Source organism: Anabrus simplex, chromosome 14, assembly GCF_040414725.1.
Source record: "Anabrus simplex isolate iqAnaSimp1 chromosome 14, ASM4041472v1, whole genome shotgun sequence".
Lineage (NCBI taxonomy): Eukaryota > Metazoa > Arthropoda > Insecta > Orthoptera > Tettigoniidae > Anabrus > Anabrus simplex.
The window spans coordinates 13,088,062-13,109,697 of record NC_090278.1 but is presented as its reverse complement, the minus strand read 5'-3'; positions in this window follow the sequence as shown (position 1 = coordinate 13,109,697).

The window sequence follows — 21,636 nt, the reverse complement described above, 5'->3', positions numbered from 1 at the left end:
CACCCACCATTTTTCATTACTTCAGCAACTACTAGCACTGCAATTGGTTGACGATAGAAAATGATGTCAATCCCACAATGATTCCAACACCAAACCATGCAGAGTAAATATATAACTGCACAACCTCCAGAAATCCATTTCAATAACCTACAACAGTAATCAATTAACAACAGACAGTCAGTCAGTGGGTACTCAACACATGAAATTCCCTGAAACCTCAATCTTGAGACACTGCTAATCACAACTTTGTCACTAGCTGGACCTAACCAATGCTCCTTCAATATCAAACCCACAACATTGATTCAACTTTATGCCATTATCACACATAGAATGCACTGCCGTCACCCTAGTAAATACTAGAGGCCAACTATCTTCTTGGTGGCACTTATTTGGTGGCTTATGCCACCAGAACACCTTTCATTGACCCATGAACAATGTTTCTGTCACTAGTCAGACACATAGATGTACATCAATACTGATGTTTGTAGTTCCTAAGAGTTGGCTGCCTTGTGTAGCGTGCTATCACATATCCCTAGACAAAGAAACAAAACAGAGGCATAACATGCCTAGATGCCCATGCAGCAAATGGTGACTACTGATGTTAATATTGGGGAAGCACATAGTAAGTTATGCCCCTGCCAAACTTATTTAGCTACTAAGAGTTAAATTCTGATCTGGAATGAGACTTACAAGTGATGCATTTGTTGTTCCTTCAAGCCAGGCTGGTTCTTCCTTGATCTTTATTTCCAGGTCCATTTCACACTAGAACTGAAGTAGTTAGAAGGTACTGGGATTGTCGATTACTTCCAACAACCTTACACTGAAACATATGCCAGAAAATTATAATACATTATTGCTGTCATTGTTACTTACATTATTTGTCATCAGGCTAAGCAACAAGCTTGTAATTCCACATGACCGTGCATATTATGATCATACTGAAAAGACTCAAAAATTTTACTTCACTGTTGATACTGTGATCGTATCTATAGGACCTCAAGGCCCTAAAGTTTTACATGACTTCTAAAAACAGTGATCACTTTGATAGGAAATATAATTTAACATATCTGTATATATCAAGATCTTAGTCAAAGGACCACTAGTTTTTCATGACACCTTATATAGTATTCATAACTATGTAACATACAGTTTTATATGGAACTAAAACCACAAGATGACCATTTTTATTAAAAATCCAACATACATCGCTTTTGATCAAAATGCACAAAACTTCTTGAAAATTCAGTGACTATTCCATTTGCATATCACTGTGAAAACCCAGGTCCATATCGTGGAATCTTCCTACCAGTTTTATCCTTCGCACTTCACTCCAAAACTAACTGAACAAGTTCACAGTGCCTTGAGATTTGTTCTATCAAAATTTTTCTTCTAAGGATCAAATTCTCTCAAACCATTCTCCTGTCATCAAGTTGATTCACTATCTTTTTATTTGAGACATGTTTTATCCATCTGATCTTCAACAACTTCTAATAACACGGCATTTCTAAGGCTTGAACTCTGTTTTTCTCAGCACCACTTATTATCTACGTTTCACTTCCATATGGGGTCATACTCCACACTCAGTGTAAACATATTTTTTAAGTTTTTCAATCTGTTGAACCTAATGAACATGATGGAGAAGGCAGCATTTAGTGATGATATTAATTGATATTGAGAAGGCATATGTCAGTGTACCACAGCAAGTAGTCTTGGATGCACTGATTAAAAAGGCAGGCAGGCAAAGGAGAAGAACCAATTATAAAAGCCATGAAGGACAAGTGAGTAATTAGCATGAATACTATGATAGAAAAAACAAACTGGTTCAAAGTAGAAACAGGACTTCAAAAATGATATGTTTTATTCCCTCCAATCTTCATTACAATCATGGATGATATCCACAAGAGTATACCACAAAAAATGGGAACCAAGGAGGCAAAGGCCTTAGTGTTTGCAGATAACACAGCAATATGGGGAGAAGAAGAAATGAAAGTACAAGAACTAGATACTGTATGGAATCAGCAGATTGATGAACATGGAATGAAAATAAGTGTGGAAATGTTTAGGATAGTAGTGGTGATGAAAGGTAATAGAGAAGGAAGTTGGAATATTGAAGGAAATGGAAGACCTTTAGAAGTTGTGGAAAGCTTCAAGTATTCAGGGAGAATAATTGCATAAGATGGGGAAAAAAATTAAGAAACTGGAAAGAGAGTTCAACAAGTCAATGGGTTTTACTAATGTGCAAGATGTATAGTCTGTAACTGGGACATCCCAAAGGAATGCAAGAAAATTTTGACTTATGCAGCAGGCACATGGACAACAACAAAACGTGATGAAAGCAGAATCCAAGAGGCCGACATGAAATTCCTTACAGACATAATAGGGAAGACATGAAGGGGTAAAATCAGAAACATGGAAATCAGGGAGAGAATTGGATTCCCTGAACTGCAAAGCAAGACAGAGACAAGTAAACTGAAATGGTATGGACACATGATGAGAATGGAAGAGGACAGAGTTCCAAAGTGAGTATTTACAGAAAACGTCATAAGAGAAAGACATCGGGGAATGCCCAGAAAGGGCATTTGGTGAAGGAGATTACAGAGGAGAGTGGAGTAAAAGAAGAAAAAATATTCGAGGAAGGAAGGGAGTGGTGGAGAGAGAAAAACCTGAGGAGGTTCATGACTCACAATTCAACTCAGAAGACTGGAAATGGGAAATGTAGAAGAATGTATTGAACTGAAGACAAAAATCTATGCAATACTGCTAACAGCCCATTTCATCGAACAATCACACCAACATTTCCTTAAGAGCCCTTTCTTTGTTTTTCAGTGCATGTCATATCTAATGACACAACCAAGTGGTGTTTACCAGAGTGTCTCTTGAAGGGAATTCTGTATCAAACAACTGGTTTAAATGTTCAGCAGTTTTTATTGTTCCCCATGTGGTACAAACTTGAATACCTCGAGTAGTGCCTCACAGAATTCATTTCAGCCAATAGCAGTGTTTGTTAATCACTTTGTGATATTTTACTGTAAAAGTTAAAAATACTGCACTAACGATGAGCACTACAATTTCTCCTACAGGTAATACAAGCTTCGTTCCTGTGGCCAATTGAGTCGACTCATACGCATTGCCAGGGAACAGATTTCTATGTAAACACATATCTATTCAGGAAACTATGATCAAGTGTAATTCGTAAATTTCAACGTAGGGGACAATACTGAAGTGTGCCGTCTTTACTTGTTCTAGCCATCTACCTTTTTTTAGTTTTCACAACCAGAATTTATCCCTGAGGATTTTTCTTCCATTCCTGCTAGTAGTTTAATGTTGCACTAACAAGTCCAAGGGAAAGGGATATGATTAGATATGCAGCGGCATTAATTAAGGTTCATTAATGATAAAATGGGAAAACCACGGAAACGTTTTGCAGGGTTGCCAATCCTGGGATTCGAACCCATGAAAAATCAGAGCCACTTGCCAGTGAAAATATTTTACACACCAATAAATCAAGAAATACCTTAGGAAAGAGAGGCAGCCTACAGTTGCCTTAATCAAATCATCACAAGTAAATACCGGATATAGCTGACGTGGGGTAATGATGTGATACCGGTACAGAAGAATCTCCATAACAACACTGACATAACAAGAATTCTACATGTGATAATATTACAGATATCCTAAACGGTAACCTCTCAACATTTTGAACTCTACTACCATATGTCGCAGCCTACTGTGTAAAGAAGAACTTAACATTTGCAGCGTCACTATTAAATGCACACAGCGGTAAATAATACAGCAGAACAATATATAAAATTATACACTACCGGTACATATTGTAATTTCTTTCTGAAACCACCATCCGCATTTCTTCACCTACGTAGCTCTTCAGAAAAATTCCTTATTCCACTAAAAATAAATGTCAAGAAAATTAAAGACAGTAAATGTTAAAAATATGTAGAATGCTGAAATGAGAAAGATTAGCATTAACTCCTACTGTTCTCAATAGATCCCTATCAATTTCGCAAAAGTAAATTATTGAACTTTAACATTACCGACAATATGTTAGAGATTGTGGACACAGTGTAAAATTATAGATATCACAACTCCTCAATGAAGAAGATCTGTGACGCATTGAACGTAATAAGCCGTACAACAGACTTATGCAACAACATACCTGCCACTTCGAAACAAAACCGGATGTTCTAATATAGTTTAATCACTTGAAACAAACACTTGAAGAACAAAATTGATTTCACCTGTCAATGGAATGGGCTGAATTAGAAAAGGATGTATTACCAAATACAGTAGAGACAATAGGCGAAACTTCCGGATTTAGCCTTGCTAAAATGTGCGACATTTCGCAAGTGGCGCTCCTAGTGGCGTGACCTGAAAATTCGCGCAAAATTCAAATATCAATGGAAATGTATATACGGAAATGGATAAATAAATTAAGTCTGGAAAGAAAATGTTGCTAAAATATTAACATCAAACTTGCTAAAGCAATTCTGGATACATGAATGAAGAATTATTTAACAGGTTATTATTTAAAGACTGAAATTAGACATATAATCAAGATGTGAAATGGACTGCTGTGAAAGGGCTTGATCTTTCATTTATGCATACTTTTCTAGCATTAGCATGCCTGCCTGAACTTTACGGCTAGATTTGTCTTTTTTCTCATTTAAAAGCATTGGACATCACATTAGCAGACTTGTCAATAAAAACATCCGCACATTCCTTACACACGTGATTCAATGAATTTACATTTAAGAGCCGGACAATTTTCCTTTTAACTTGAAGCCTACGAACAGAAAGAAAATCTATAAATTTAGCCGCAAAAATATTCAAAACTTCCCTATAAGCAATACTTGCCATTACATTAGGGTAAAACAAATTCATCATCATCACATGTCTTAAATTACCAGTACCCATATTTTCTTCAGTGCTTGACAACTCATTACGGCATTCCAAATGGGGTAACTTGGAACACAACCAGCCACACACATATGCACAATTATGCATTTTCCTGGATTAAATCATAACCCACAGATGACACCTACAACAACACGTCGGTATTGAAGGTTAACTGCTGCACTAATATAATAAGTTTATTATATTTTAAGCCAGTTAAAATATGGGTCGCGCAGGTCAGACGTTTAGGAAGTAGGCCTTCTATAAAAATACACTTCTAACTAGAAGAATATGTATGCAAATACGTTATTTTCTTACATTTTCTTGTCACGAGAGAAACGGAAGAAAGGCCGCGAATCCTTCTGCACTTCATAGTTATTACACCCAAATGCAGCACATATCTTTCCACTCATGTTGACAGGAGATATAAAGGAATGATACCCGCTACTATTTACTTATGTCAACTTAATGCAAACGCATAAATAACCCCATAAACTTCACAAACAAATACACGTACACTTATGACAGAATCAGTAACCCTCCGGTCACTCCTCCAGAAAGAGCTCTAATCGCTGTCCCTCGATATCTCGCAGACTATACATCTTATCCTTAAATCGTTAGAAACTGAGTCAAACCACTGTCGTCTTCGTCTCCCTTTACTCCTCTTACCCTCCAAAATAGAGACTATTATTCTCTTAGGTAACCTCTCCTCCTCCATTCGTCTCACATGATCCCACCACCGAAGCCGGTTTACGCACACAGCTTCATCTGTCGAGTTCATTCCTAACTTTGCCTTTGTGTCCTCGTTCCGAGTACCCTCCAACCATTGTTCCCACCTTCTTGTAAAAGCAATCATTCTCGCTACTTTCATGTCTGTTACTTCTAACTTATGAATAAGATATCATGAGTTCACCCAGCTTTCGCTCTCGTTTAGCAAAGTTGATCTGAAAACAGACCGATGTAAAGACAGTTTCGTCAGGGAGCTGACTTCTTTCTCATAGAACACTGTTCATCGTAACTCCCAGCTCACTGCATTAGCTTTACTACACCTAGATTCACTCTCACATACTATATTACCATCCTGGGAGAACACGCAAATACCGGAACTTAAAATTCTCTACCTGCTCCAGCTTTGTATCACCAATCTGACATTCAATTCTGTTGATTTTCTTACCTACTGACATCACTTTACTCTCGGAGAGACTAATTGTCATACCATACTCACTGCACCTATTTTCAAGTTCCAAGATATTAGACTGCAGGCTTTCGGCATAATCTGCCATTAACCCTGTTGACGTACACCTATATTTTTGTATCACTGGGTACCCCAAAATGAAAATTTATTTTATACATTATGATCAAAGATTTATAAAGAAGATGTTCAAAACAGAAGATATAGATTCCATTGAATACTTATCAACAATTTTCAAATGAGAAATACCTGTACTACAGTCGCTAAAAATACAGAAAAACAAGATGTTTGCCATTGTTCAAAGTTTCAAGGGCCTTCCACTTTTTGAGATTTTACTTAGCACAATTTGGACACATCACCACCATGTGGTTTCTGTACACAAACACCTCACATTCCTCGCAGACAATAGTTATTTTTGTGTCTTTGGATCTTGGACAGACGTTGCATCGTCCAGACTTCCGACTGCATACCGCTGCCTGAGCTGGAAATTCAACTCCCAGTTGCTCTGCGATGGAAATCCGGATTCCTCTGCGGAGTGATGGTGTTTCCAACCGTTGCAACATCTAGGGTCTCATTAGCTCTTCTGCCAATGTTAAAAGGAATTCCACTCTTGATTTTGCGTTGTGGTTTGCAGAAACCGCAGTATCTTTGTAGATGATAATAGGCATTCACACATGACATATTCAAAATACCATAAAATAGGCAAATTAGCCATCGCCTTGTTTTTCGACTGCAGGTGTATGTTGCAGTCATTTGATCTAGAACATCAACTCCACGTTTAGTGCAATTATAGAAGTGGATGCCTTCTGACAGGCTTGAGTCTTTCAACATGCAACGACCCTGATGCATATTTGAAAGCAGAAGTACAGTCATATTTATTTTCGTCAAATAAGGAAGTAATGCGAGTTCCTTGCATAAAACAAGCATAGTTGATCCTGGTTTACATTGTTTGGTCTGGAGAATCTCCTGTGGGATCTGTGGCCCATTTTTCTCAATGCCCCCACCATTTTCTGCTTATGCTGTTGGAGTATGTTATTGAACAAGCAAACTGACGAAAACCAGTTATCTAGTTTGATGTTCCGATTACAGCCATGAATGGTTTCAGGCTATTTCTCTGAAAAGAAAGTTGCTTGAGGTTTGCCTCCAGTACCCATTTTCCTTACAGTATACGGTATAGCTAGCATTGATCATATACCCATTTGAAGTACTGCACATCATAACTATCTTCAGTCCATATTTCGCAGCCTTCCACGGAATGCTAACAGCTGCTCATCAATAGTGCAATAGGCTTCTAGAGTTTAATAAGCCTTACAATTCTTGATAAATTCTATCCATAAATCACTGATTGTAGCAAGAGGGTCAATTGCCGTTCTAGCAGCCCGTGTCGTTTTGTCATCAAAACGTAATGTGTATACCAAAAATTCGTAGCGTTTCTGAGGTATAACGTTTCTCGTTACACAAAGTCCTCTGATATTATGCCAAAGAGTTTCCGATGAGGTGTGTTCCTGTTTTTGAGCACTAAAGTATAGAAAGAGACCCAACAATGTTCTAATCTCAGCTGTTGATATTTCTCCAGTAAAACTTTGATCATTATATTTTACCATTTGAATTGAATTGAAATTTCCTGATTAGTAAATGTTACATCATCAACCATGCTTTTTGTTTATGAACAGTTCAAGGAAATTTACTTCATTTATCTCAGCCTTTGCAGCTCCTTCTGTGCGAGGGCTAATGACAACCATATTTCTTCTGGGGATTCTGCCAGTTCGTGAAGGGGTTTGTAATGACCATTGATAACCATTCTTGCCTTTCAGAGAAGTATTGTCTGGCACTGAACCGTAATTGGGTAGACTCTTCGAAACCTGCCCTTCCTAAGCACACTGCACCTGCATACGACTAGAAGATGAGTTGGTGGAGTATCCGGCCTGAGTAATAGTGTCCATAATTCGAGGCTTATTTCTCTCATATAGTTCTTCTTCTTATTATTATTATTATTATTATTATTCTTATTCTTGGCTGCCTCAATCAGGGACGTATTCATCTTCTGAAGTATCAGGGGAAAAGATATCTTCTAACACATCATCTTCTTCAATGAAGTCTGTTTCAGAAACATCATTCGGGATATCTTAATTATCATCACTGGTATGAGGTTCAGGCCTGCACAATTCCTGCATAATTTGTACCTTACGTTCTAAGCGATCCATTTCTCACGTTTATTACACCAAACAAAATGTTATTCTGTCGAGAGCGCTTTAAAACAAAGTTGTTATAATAATTAAATTGTGTCATTAGCCCCACACACATCTTGAAAAACAAGCAGATATCACTCACTGGAGGGAAACACACCAACTGAAAGCTTGTCAAGGTTAAGGAGAAGTCACTGTGGCGGGAGCCCGTAAGGCTTGCCAACAGCGAACTATTACGGAAATAAAAATCTCTGGGGCATACAGTGCCCCGGTGTATGGCACCAAGATCAAGACGAAGTCGTCAGCAGAGGCCAGGCTGCTTACTACAATTCCAATTGCCTGAATCACTCCCTGCCAATTTATACCTTTCAGCAGATGATCCATGTAAACTGCGTAGAGCAAAGGTAAAATATTTCACCCTCGTCTAATCCCTGTAAGTATCCTGAACCAAGAACTCATTCTACCGTTAATTCTCACTGCAGCCCAATTGTCATCATAAATACCTTTGATTAATTTTAAAAATCTAACCTTAATTCCATAGCCCCCCAGTATGGTGAACATCTTTTCCCTAAGTACCCTGTCATATGCTTTCTCTAGATCTACCAAAGATAAACTCAACTGTATATTAATTTCGTAATATCCTGACAACCCCTCTGTTGTCTGTAACCACACTGGTTTTCATCCAATTCATCTCAACCACTGATCGGACTCACCCTTCCAAGATGCCAGTGATATTAATCAATGAGATACCTCGATAGTTGTTGCAATCCTTCCTGTTCCCTTGCTTACAGATAGGTGCAATTACTGTTTTTGTAAAGTCTGAAGGTACCTTACCAATACTTCATTCTAATCTTACTATTCTATGGAACTATTTTATCCCTGCCTCCCCATTATATTTCACCATTTCAGGTCTAATTTCATCTATACCTGCTGCTTTATGTCAATGGAGTTTTTTTTACCATCCTTCCAACTTCCTCAAAAATAATTTCACCAACATCATTTTCTTCCTCCTCAAGGTTTCCCTGCTGCTTGATAGAGCCTTCCAGGTTATTACGAAAATCTTCGCCGACTCCTTTTTTGGATTCAGCAGCTATTGTTTCGCTCTGTTTCATTCATCTACGTGCAATTAATTACCTGTCCGCAGCAGCCCTTGCTTGGAGCCATTTCTGATAAGCCTTCCTCTACGTTTATAAGCTGCTCTCACTTCATAATTTCACCAAGTTGATCACTTTTTCCCACCTTTACATACAGTCGTTCCTAGGCATTCCCTTGCTGTTTCTATTACAGCATCCCTGTGTACCACCTATTCTCTTTCTATTTCCTGAACTTGCTTACTGTCCACGGTTCGAAACTTCTCACTAATCATATCCATGTACTTCTGTCTAATTTCCTCGTTCTGGGAACGGCTCTATGGCTAAATGGTTAGCGTGTTGGCCTTTGGTCACGGGGGATCCGGGTTCGATTCCCAGCAGGGTCAAGAAATTTAACCGTAGTTGGTTAATTTCGCCGGCCTCAGGGCTGGGTGTATGTGTTGTCCTCATCATCACTACATCCTCATCAAGACACGCAGGTCGCTACGGGTGTCAAATTGAAAGACCTGCATTTGACGAGTCAAACATGTCTTCGGACACTCCCGGCACTAAAAGCCATACGCCATTTCATTTTTCCTCGTCCTGGAACTCTTATCCGCTTGCAGACAGATTTCACTTTCTCTATCCTAGGCCTAGAGATACTTAGTTCACTACAGATCAGATAGTGGTCTGTGTCATAGAAAAATCCCCCAAAAGCTCGTGTATTCCTAACAAACTTCCTGAATTTGATGTCGGTAAAGATATGGTCTATTGTATGGATCTGGTACCCCCAGCCTCCCAGGTGTAGCGGTGAATGACCTTATGCTTGAAGAATGTATCCGTAACTGCTAAACACACACTAGCACAGAAGTCCGGCAAACGCTTCCCTTTACCATTAACTTCCATGTCTTACCCAAATTTACCAATCACCCTTTCAAATCCTAAAGTTCTATTTCCAACTCTCACATTGATATCGCCAATTAGTACTATCCTATCCTTGCTGTTGACGCAGACTACGATGTCACTCAATGTTTCATAAAACTTGTCAACTTGATCCTCACCTGCACCCTTACTTGGTGAATGCACTGAGCCAATTCTCGCCGTAATTAATCCAAGTGACAAATCTACCCCCATCCTTCGCTAATTTATGTGCCTAACAGAAACTATGCTGCGTACAATATTAATTCTGTTAAACAGTCCTACCCCATACTCGGCCCTTTCCATTTTAACACCCGTTAAGTACACTTAATAACCACCTGTCTCTTCCTCGTTATCTCTTGTTACCCGAATATCACTTACCCCTAGTACATACAAATGCATCCTCTTTGCTGACTCAGCCAGTTCTACTTTCCTTCTTCCATAGGCCCCATTAATAGTGATAGCTCCCCACCGAATTCCATTTCGTTCACCAAGTTGTTTCCAAGGAGTCCCTCGCCTTTCAAATGAGAGTAGGACTCCATTACTCCATTGGGATGACCAGTGGATTGTCTAGTCCTAGAAGATGAGCACAAGAAGGGCCATTACACAGAATTTCTCAGAGAAACCATTCGCGTTCCATAGCAACTGGTATCTTGACCCTCAGGACCACTTACCAGGACACTCAGCCGTTGCCCATGGTTCACGAACTAGAAAATTGTTACAGTAACCCACACTACGGACCATCTGTTATATTTCTTTATAGGCCTATACATCGAGTTGAGCCTCTATGGACTGCGTGGTAACAACCAACTTCATTTTAGTGTCTAATTCTTGATCTTGTTCCGGCTTTGACTTCCTGCCAGTATCTTCTGAGCCCAGCGACGAGTGCCTGTTTATGCTCTTCAGACAAAGGTCCTCTCCGTCTTCTGGAAGTTGATGCCATTTTGAAACCTTGATATTTGTTCACCGACAAAGGCGTGTCCCGGATTCCCCACAGAGGCATGCAACTAGTAACCATGCAGTAGCACAATGAATTTAGTAAATTCCAATTCTACTCACCCTAATTACATGTAAGTGATTTCAACCCTGCGATTTTTTTTTTTCAGAATTCCTTGGTGACATCACTGTAGAAGTCCTCACATGCATTCAACTCAACAAGATGATCCTTCTCTATTATTATTTTTATTATTATTACTAGCAAATGTACCCGTGCTTAGCTACGGTATTCTGCATTGTATACGAATATTGAAGTGAATACAGTAAATAAGATTGTTTTAAAATAGCATGTCTCTTAGCGTTGTCCGAGAAACAGCATGGAGAGGTCCCCATACGTTGTTTCCAATGTTAAGTGTTTGTTACGGATTTGTGACGATAACGACAGGTTTACTTGCCTACTGCCATTCGCAATCGAGTTGGGAAGTTTACATTATAATTGCAGGCCCCATTGCTTACTGCGCGGTTACAATCGATTTGGGGAGTTTTCGTTACAATGGCAGACCCCCTTTCCTACTTCCAGACATATTACAGTTGAGGAGTTTTTATTATAATGGCAGGAAACTTCTCTACTGCCAGTCACAGCAGGTTGGTGAGTTTCCATCAAAATAGCAGGCCACTATGCCTAATGCCAATCACATTTTAGATGAGGACATTTGTTTATAATTGCGGGAATGCTTGCCTACAGCCAAACACAATCGGGTAAGGGGAGTTTTTAACAAAACTGCATGCTACCTTGCCTTCTGCAAGTCAAATCGAGAAGCTGATTTACTAATGCCAGTTACACAGGAATTGGAGAAGGACCTCATTCCTACTGCCACACTTTCTCGATCGCTACAAAATCGACATCAGTGAATATATATATAGAACGACATACGAAAGTATGTACTTGTTTACAATATTGCGGACCTTCATTTACAGATTAACTGCTGCTAAACAATACATCATATAGAGAAAGGATTGTACCATAAGACGCCGGATTAGTGGCCTAAATTGCTGGTCTTATGATATCTCATCTATTCATGGGTCAGATTGAGTTAGAAACGTGGAATAGGGTAAAAATTTTGTAAGATTATCTCACATTGCATTGCTTTTCGGATAATTAAGTGACATACATAGCATTTAGCTCACATACGACTACTGGGTGGAACAATTTTCGTGTAGAGTTTGATGATTCTATCTTTCCTATAAGTGATGGAAAGTATGAATTATGTATGTGAAAAGTCCAAATTTACTTAACATCGAGAAATAGAGAAAAATCAAATGTAAAAGGGATAGAGATACGACAAACAGTCGTAAGACCAAGGTTGTAGACAACTCCAAATTGAACGGGGATTGTGCCATCCGTTATGTGATGATACTTCCCAAGGGTCTGCACCATAATTAAAACTGCCTCCATATTTCGATATTCTTCGAGGATAAAAAGGGAAAATTGTAAAGATTTTGGAGTTTTCCGTCCGTTACAGTCTAAAACGTATAATTTTGCCAAATTTCAATATCCTTCTTCGACTGGCAGATTATACCGCAATCTGGATTTTCGGTGAGGAGTGTAAAAATTAGGACTTTCAAGAAACTAAACCAAAAAGTATGTAGATGGTCATTATTACCCCTTCAACGTGTAGATGTACAAAAATTTCGCCAAAATAGTCAATGTACACATACAGTCGTTTCCATTTTATTTACATAGATAAGGAATCTGCTCCACGTACAACACCTTTTGGTCTGTATCCGCTGGACTTAACATGAAACAGGGACCGTTTATGATATCTCCCTTATTAATCCTCCTGTCTAAAAAATGCACATGAAAAAAGGTTTTAGAAATGGATTTCCATCAAGTTTGGTCGATTTCCAATCAGGTTTGTCTTGTACTGCATATATTGTGTAAGAGTACAATCAACATTTCGGTTCCCTATCAACCGCCAGTCCATTCCGGGAACATGAAATGTTATTGACGATTAACACCTACCGTTGGACAGGTGGATGTTAATGTAAAGTTTGGTTCGAATATCTTCAGTAGTTTTCAAGTTGTAAAAAATACGCTTTACACGCACCCGCTCTTGAGTGAAGTCCGGTGGGACTTGTGCCGGCAAACGGTCCGTTAATGATATCTCCCTTACTAATCCTCGTATTGAAATGATGCACATGAGGAAAAAGGCTTAGAAAATAATTTCCATTAAGGCAGGTAAATTTACATTAAGTTTGGTTGTGTATATTTTGTGGGAATGCAAAACCACGGTTTCGGTTTCGTATAACACCCCATTCAGTTCAGGGATTTAGAAACAATATTTGCCCTAAAACCTACCCATGGGCAGGTGGATTCTAAATATCAAGTTTGGTGGAAATATATCCAGTAGTCTCCAAGTTATAGACAAACAAACAAACAAACAAAAAACAAACAAACAAACAGACAGACACCAAAACTGAATATATGCAGATGGTCATTATTACACTTAAAACGGATAACTGTACGGAAATATCGCCAAAATAGTCAATGTACATACACACTCTAGAAGTGCAGACCTTTATTTCGATAGTTACTGCTTTGAAACTGTACGACGTATCTACAAACGGACTTCACCATCAGACGCCTCTTTCAGTGCTCTACATGGTTTGTCCTATGACATCTTCACGCATCTCCTATATTTATGGGTTAGATTGAGTTAGAGTCATTGAATGGCGTGAAATTTTTAAGAGTTTTCACATACTACTTTATATTTTTGATACTCATGTGACAGCTAGAATCATAAAATTTGGCTGTCACATGGCCAATAGTCATGTCAACGTGCGTGCCGAATGTCATGATTCTACCTTTCCTATAAGTGAGCCAAATGATAACATATACGTGTAAAATTACAAAATCAACTTGAAATCGAGAAATACAGCTCTAACGTATCAGGGATAGGAATACGACGAAAAGTCATAGGACAAAAGTTGTAGAGCTCTCCAAAATGAAACGCCATTTGCTTTCTGACTTGTGATACGACTTACTGATTAGCCACCAATTACCCCCGAAACGAAGGTCTGCACCGTCGTTAAAATTGCCTCCATATTTCAGGATTGTCCTGGGCCAAAAGTTATACATTTGCATAGCATAGGATATTTCCTCAAATAAAAGAGTGTCCAGCTTTCGGGATTAGCACTCGCATGCATACGTGGTAATTAAGGAAGAAAATAATACAGTTTAGTAAGTTGAAATTAATAGAAAATGGATTATAACTGAGGACATCCGGATGACGACAAATATGTAAATACCAAGTGAATGTATTGGAAAATCAAATGCTCCTCAATAAATTATGCCGGTGTGATTTATGGATATAAGAAAGCGGTAATCGGAGAGAAATTTAGGCGCAGGGATTCTTAGGTAATCAGATCAGAAGATGAATATTTGTGTTATTACTTAAGCTATTCGAGGACGGTTATAACCTCCAATGATATTCCGCCAATATCCCGCAGAATGGCCCATTGACGACTCTCTTGCTTTCTACCCAAGGAACAACCTCGAATTTAAAGGCATGATGAGGAATATGGCAATACGTTACTTTCCTGCTGGCAAGCAATCAGAGACGTTGCCATGGTAACCCATATATTCGTTGTCGGTCTGTCGGTCACTCAATGCAGAGCATGGTATCGGCAGAAAATAGTAGATTTCTCCGTCATTTAAAGAGTAAGGTAAATTATGAACGTAACGAAAATTGTTTATAATGAAGAGGCCTTTCATATCCGGTCCACAGAGTTTACAGAAAGTCAATAGTATAAGAGAAAATGGAGGAAAACCGTTGTAGTTTTCCTATAAAACCCCGTCTATTCAAAGATTTTTAAAATGATATGCATATCAAAACCTTCCCCGGGATGAGTATACTCTAAATATGAAGTTTGGTTGAGATCTATCCAGCCGTTTCGACGTGATGGTGGAACAGACAAACAGACAGACAAACAGACAGACAGACAAAGAGACAAACAGACACGAAAAGTAAAAACCACCGATTCGGTCTTGAGTTGACCTAAAACGGATAACTATTTGAAAAGATTAAGTAAGAGTTTTAGAAATGTCTATGTAGTAGATACTTTAGGTCTTGGCAGGCAAATGTTCACTAGACATGGGTTACATCTAAATGGTAATGGAAAAGCAACTCTCTGTAGACAAATTGCTACAATTATCAACAGAGATTTGCAAACTAATCTGTACTTAAGAAAACCCATACCACTAAACTGGCACATACAGGGAAACTTGCCAGAAAACCCAGACCCTTAAATCAAGATTTATGTACAAGGATCTGGGTTCCAGGGAAGTTCTCAACTCATGAGTCAAACGTTACCCAATTGCAACAGTCAAGTTTTAGGGAGGAAGGAGGTCTGAGATTGCTCTTGGTAAACTGTCAGAGTGTAGTAAATAAACAATTAAAATTCAGTACATTGATGGAATCTTATGAGACGGATGTGGTGATAGGAGCGGAATCGTGGTTGAGAGAAGGGGTGGGTAATACAGAAGTATTCCCAGAAGGGTAAACAGTCTATCGTAGAGACCGAGGAGATAAAAAGGGAGGAGGGGTATTTATTCTGGTGAAGGAAACTTATTGTTCACATGAATGGTTTACTGATGAAAGGGATGAAATATTAGGGATAAAATTAGTTTGTGATAATATGAAGGAGGTGGGAATTATAGGAACATATAGGCCTGGAAGAGAGGAAAGAGACATGGAAATATTTGAGAAAATAATAGATTATACTCATAAAAACAATAATGATACGGTAATAATTGGGGGAGATCTAAACTTGCCTGAAGTTGAATGGAATGGAGCTGCAAGTGAAGCCCATGAACAGAAACTGGCAAATAAGTTAATTTGGGAGGGAGGATTTACACAAGTAGTACAAGAACCAACTCGTCTCAATAACTTGCTAGATGTATTCTTGGTTAAACCATGGGAAATTGTTGATAAAACTGAGGTAATTGAAGGAATAGGTGACCATAAGGCTGTAATAATGGATGTAGGACTTGTACCAAAAATGCTTAATAAGAGGGTCACAAAAGACAAGAAATTATACAGAAAAACTAAAGTTGATGAATTTGGGACTTACCTTAAATCACAATTCAGTTGTTGGATAAGTGAAGGGAATAATGTGGATACACTTTGGGCTAAATTTAAAGGAATCATTTGGGAAGGAGAGAAGAGATTTGTACCTGTTAAGAAGGGTAGAATGACCTCAGACCCTGTTTATTACACAAGGGAAATAAGAAAATTAAAAAGAAAATGTAGAATAGTAAACAGGAAAATCATGGAAGGTAGGGAGAATAGAGAAACTAGAAAACAGCTAATGAGGGAACTGAATAGAGTGAAAAAGGAAGCAAAAGAGAATTATATGAATGGCATTCTTCAAGAGGGTAATGACCACAAAGGGAAATGGAACAAGCTGTATTTATATATTAGGAATCAAAAAGGAAAAGGAATCCAAATTCCTACAATGGTGGGAGAAGGGGGTGAACACTATTTAACAGATACTGAGAAAGCAAACCTCTTTAGAAGGGAATTCCGAGATTCAGTAGAAGATTGTCAGGACTTGGAAACCATAACAGAAGATAGAGAGGGAGAGACACAGAGGGAAACAAGAAGCTTCTCATTCACAAATGAAGATATTTTCAGAGAAATCCAACTGCTTCAGCAAGGAAAAGCAGCAGGAAGTGATCAAATTACTGGGGAGGTATTAAAGACAATGGGGTGGTATATAGTGCCTTATTTAAAATTTCTCTTTGACTATGTCATAAATAATAGTGTGATACCAAAGGAATGGAAGGAATCTATAATAATACCAATTTATAAAGGAAAGGGTGATAAAAGGAAACCAGAGAACTACAGACCAATCAGCCTGACCAGTATAGTTTGTAAAATACTGGAGAGTTTAATAGCAAAGTACATCAGAGGGATATGTGATGATAAAAATTGGTTCATGAGGAGCCAGTATGGATTTAGAAAGAAATTTTCTTGCGAGGCACAACTGGTGGGATTTCAGCAGGACATATCAGATCAGTTAGATTCAGGAGGCCAGTTAGATTGCATAGCCATAGATCTTTCCAAAGCCTTTGATAGAGTGGAACATGGAATATTATTAAAGAAATTGGAGGGAATAGGATTGGACGTAAGGGTTATACGTTGGATAAGAACATTTCTAAATTCAAGGGTTCAGAAAGTCAAAATAGGAAATAATATATCACAGGAAGAGAAAGTCTGGAAGGGAATTGCACAGGGTAGTATAATCGGTCCGTTACTTTTCTTAATATACGCAAATGATTTAGGGAACAATATAACATCAAAAATAAGATTGTATGCAGATGACATAATTGTTTATAGGGAAATAAATAACATTGAGGATTGTTCAGAATTACAAAGGGACCTTGACAGTATCCAAGAATGGGTTGAAGAAAATAATATGAAGATTAATGGATGCAAATCAACTGTTACAACATTTACAAACAGGAGCTTTAAAACTGAATTTGAATATACTTTGGATGAGGTAGTTATCCCAAAAGATGGCAAATGCAAATACTTAGGTGTGAGATTTGAAAGTAATTTGCACTGGAAGGGTCATGTTGATGACATTGTTGGGAAAGCATACAGATCGTTACATGTCATAATGAGACTACTTAAAGGATGCAACAAAGAATTAAAAGAAAAAAGTTACTTAAGTATGGTTCGTCCATTATTGGAATATGCAAACAGTGTTTGGGATCCTCACCAAGAATACCAAATAAAAGAACTAGATGGTGTGCAGAGGAAAGCAGCAAGGTTTGTAACAGGTGATTTCAGGAGAAAGAGTAGTGTATCAGAAATGTTAAAGGAACTTGGGTGGGAAACTTTAAGTAAGAGAAGGGAGAAAACTAGACTTATAGGATTATATAGAGCATATACAGGAGAAGAAGCATGGGGAGATATCCGTGAGAGGCTTCGGTTGGAAAATAATTATATTGGTAGAACTGACCACAAGTACAAAATTAGAAGGAATTTTAGCAGAAGCGATTGGGGTAAATTTTCTTTCATTGGGAAGGGCGTGAAGGAGTGGAACAGTTTACCAGGGGTAGTGTTTGATCCTTTTCCAAAATCTGTACAGATATTCAAGAAGAGAATAAACAACAGAGATAATAAATTAAATGTTAGAGGGCATTCGACCAGTGCAGGATATTGTAAATAATAAATGTGTGTGATTAAATTAATTCCATCCCCTGGTCTAAGGAGTTTGGACAGCCCAAGTAGGGGACTGCCTGTAGGGGTGAAGTACAGTGGGGACTTCGAGGGCCCTGGGACCGCTACGGTAGCTGTGAAGGCCCTTCAGGAACTCTGAAAAGTGGTGGCAAAAGGGGCTCTGGTTAAGACGCAGCAGGTCGTTATGCTACTTAGGTTCCAGAATGGGTAAAATATAAATATGTAAATAAATTCAGTGTTAATTTTAATCTTATACCAGTTGTATAGTATTATTAGAAGTAATTTCACATTCTGTACTGTATATGAGTTGACTATGTTTGTAAGATATTATAAGTAGAATTTTGTAAACAATATAAATGTTATTAAGGATGATGTGTGTGTTTAATAGAAAAAATTATTAGCGTAAATTGTATAATAATGTATTCTAGGAAAATTTTCTTCGTCTCCTGTTAATTTAAAATTTAGTGCTTGACAATAATGTATTTTAGTGTACCATTTGCCACCGAGGTAGACACCTCATTTGCAAATAAAGAGATTTTGATTTGATTTTTTTTTTAATTTGGCAAAGCAAAAGGAATTACAACTAGTGGTACCCCTACATCTTTATTTATATAGATTGGTATTATTTTCCACAAATTGTAGATACAATTCGGGAATGGTGAATGGAGAAAGGGAACAGCCCCACATGCACTAATGTGCCTCCATCCCCACTATAGACATCATACCTAATGCAGAGAGACGACTTTGACTTAAGAATTGCGGGCGGAAGGGCCAATGTACACAATTTTTAAAGCTCACGAAGACCACTATGGAGACCACTGGTCAATAGGAACTACCGGATTTGGGCCACAGTCTTATCTTTGAAGTGTTCAGAAGTGATAGTAGTATAATGGGAGAGTTCTGCGGCACCTCCTCCGCCGCCCGCCTCCTCCTCCGCCGCCGCCTCCGCCGCCGCCGCCGCCGCCGCCCGCGGGAAATTTGAATTTTGGCGGGAAATTTGAATTTTGGCGCGAGATTTGAATTTGTAAACAAATCCACGTGCTTTTTGACAGCTGTCATCGACAACAACGCATCGCTAACCTCACTGCTGCCATCTTGACGGGCCTAAACCTCACTAGTGCCAACTTAACCTAACTAGCGTGAGGTAAACAAAGCCACGTGTTTTTTGACAGCCACGTGCTTTTTGACAGACAACAACGCATCGCTAACCTCAGTACTGCCATCTTGACGGGCCTAAACGTCAGTAGTGCCAACTTAACCTCACTAGCATGAGGTAAACAAAGCCACGTGTTTTTTGACAGCCACGTGCTTTTGAGAGATTTGTAAACAAAGCCACGTGCTTTTTGACAGACAACAACGCATCGCTAACCTCAGTACTGCCATCTTGACGGGTCTAAACCTTAGTGGTACCAACTTAACCTCACTAGCGCGAGGTAAACAAAGCCACGTGTTTTTTTGACAGCCACGTGCTTTTTGACAGCTGTCATCCACCATCTTTAAACCACAAAGCACTGTGCTGCCCTCTATATCGCAGTAGCTGCAAAATTCGTCACCTGTCATCGGCAGTGCTGCCATCTTAACGGGTCTAAACCTTAGTGCTACCAACTTAACCTAACTAGCGCGAGGTAAACAAAGCCACGTGTTTTTTGACAGCTGTCATCCGCCATCTTTGAGCACAGTGCTGCCCTCTTTAGCTACTTACCTTTGAAATGTGGTGGCGGATAATTTGAAAAATGCTTTTTGACAGCAGCCATCTTGCATCGCAAACCTCAGTGCTGCCCTCTTTAGCTAGATACCTGTGGTGGCAGACAATTCCACGTGACAGCAGCCATCTTTAATCAAGAGAGCACCGTGCTGCCCTCTATGTGGTGGCGGCAAATTGAAAAATTCCACGTGCTCTTGTTTGGAAACAAACTCACGTGCTTTTTTTCTGACAGCTACCATCCACCATCTTTAATCAAGAGAGCACCGTGCTGCCATCTTTAGCTAGATACCTTTGAAATGTGGTGGCGGCAAATCCCGCATGCTCTTGTTTGGAAACAAACTCACATGCTTTTTTGACAGCTACCATCCGCCATCTTTAATCAACAGAGCACCGTGCTGCTATCATGCGGGCAATTTCATCACCTGTCATCCGCCATCTTTAATCCACAGAACACCGTGCTGCCCTCTTTATGGCTACTACCTTAAGCACGTAGTAGCGGGTAATTTGAAAAGTTCTGCTAGCTATCATCCACCATCTTTAATCAAGAGAGCACCGTGCTGCCATCTTTAGCTAGATACCTTTGAAATGTGGTGGCGGCAAATCCCGCGTGCTCTTGTTTGGAAACAAACTCACATGCTTTTTTGACAGCTACCATCCGCCATCTTTAATCAACAGAGCATAGTGCTGCCCTCTTTAGTTTGAAATGTGGTGGTGGCAAATTCTACGTGCTCTTGTTTGGTAAACATAACCACGTGCTTTTTTGACAGCTGTCATCCACCATCTTTAATCCAGAGAGCACCGTGCTGCCCTCTTTATCGTAGTAGATGTAAATTCGTCACCTGTCATCCGCAGTGCTGCCATCTTTAGCTAGATACCTTTGAAATGTGGTGGTGGATAATTTAAAAAGAGAAATTCTACAGCGGCCCTCTCTCGACGCTAATTGCATAAGATGGCGGCTATACATGACTCCTTAAGGGTGCTTACGCAAGATGGCTGCTATACACAGGTTCTTATGAGACGCCCTTGGGATGCTTGCTCAAGATGGTAGTTATACATGGCTCCTTATGAGATGCCCTAGGGATGCTTGCTCAAGACAGCGACTGCTCTTATGGGACGGCTTAAATGTCCTTGCACAAGATGGCTTGAGACGCCCTAAGGATGCTTGCGCAAGATGGCGGACACAAGATGGCGGCTATACACGTCTCCTTATGAGACGCCTTAAGGGTGCTTGCGCAAGATGGCTGCTGCTCTTAGCTTAGAGGCTAACGTGTCGTGCTAGTTCGATTCATTAAATTTGGGGCTTAAATGCATAATGTTAAATATCTCGAAAACGGTGCATCGTAGAGCAAAACGGACAAAATTTTTCTACCCAATACCTCGGTTCGCAGTATGGGGAACAAGTAAAACATAGTCTAATGATGAGATCAACGGTTCGGTTCCTACTTAGGCCCTTTGGCATTCGCTCTGTTTT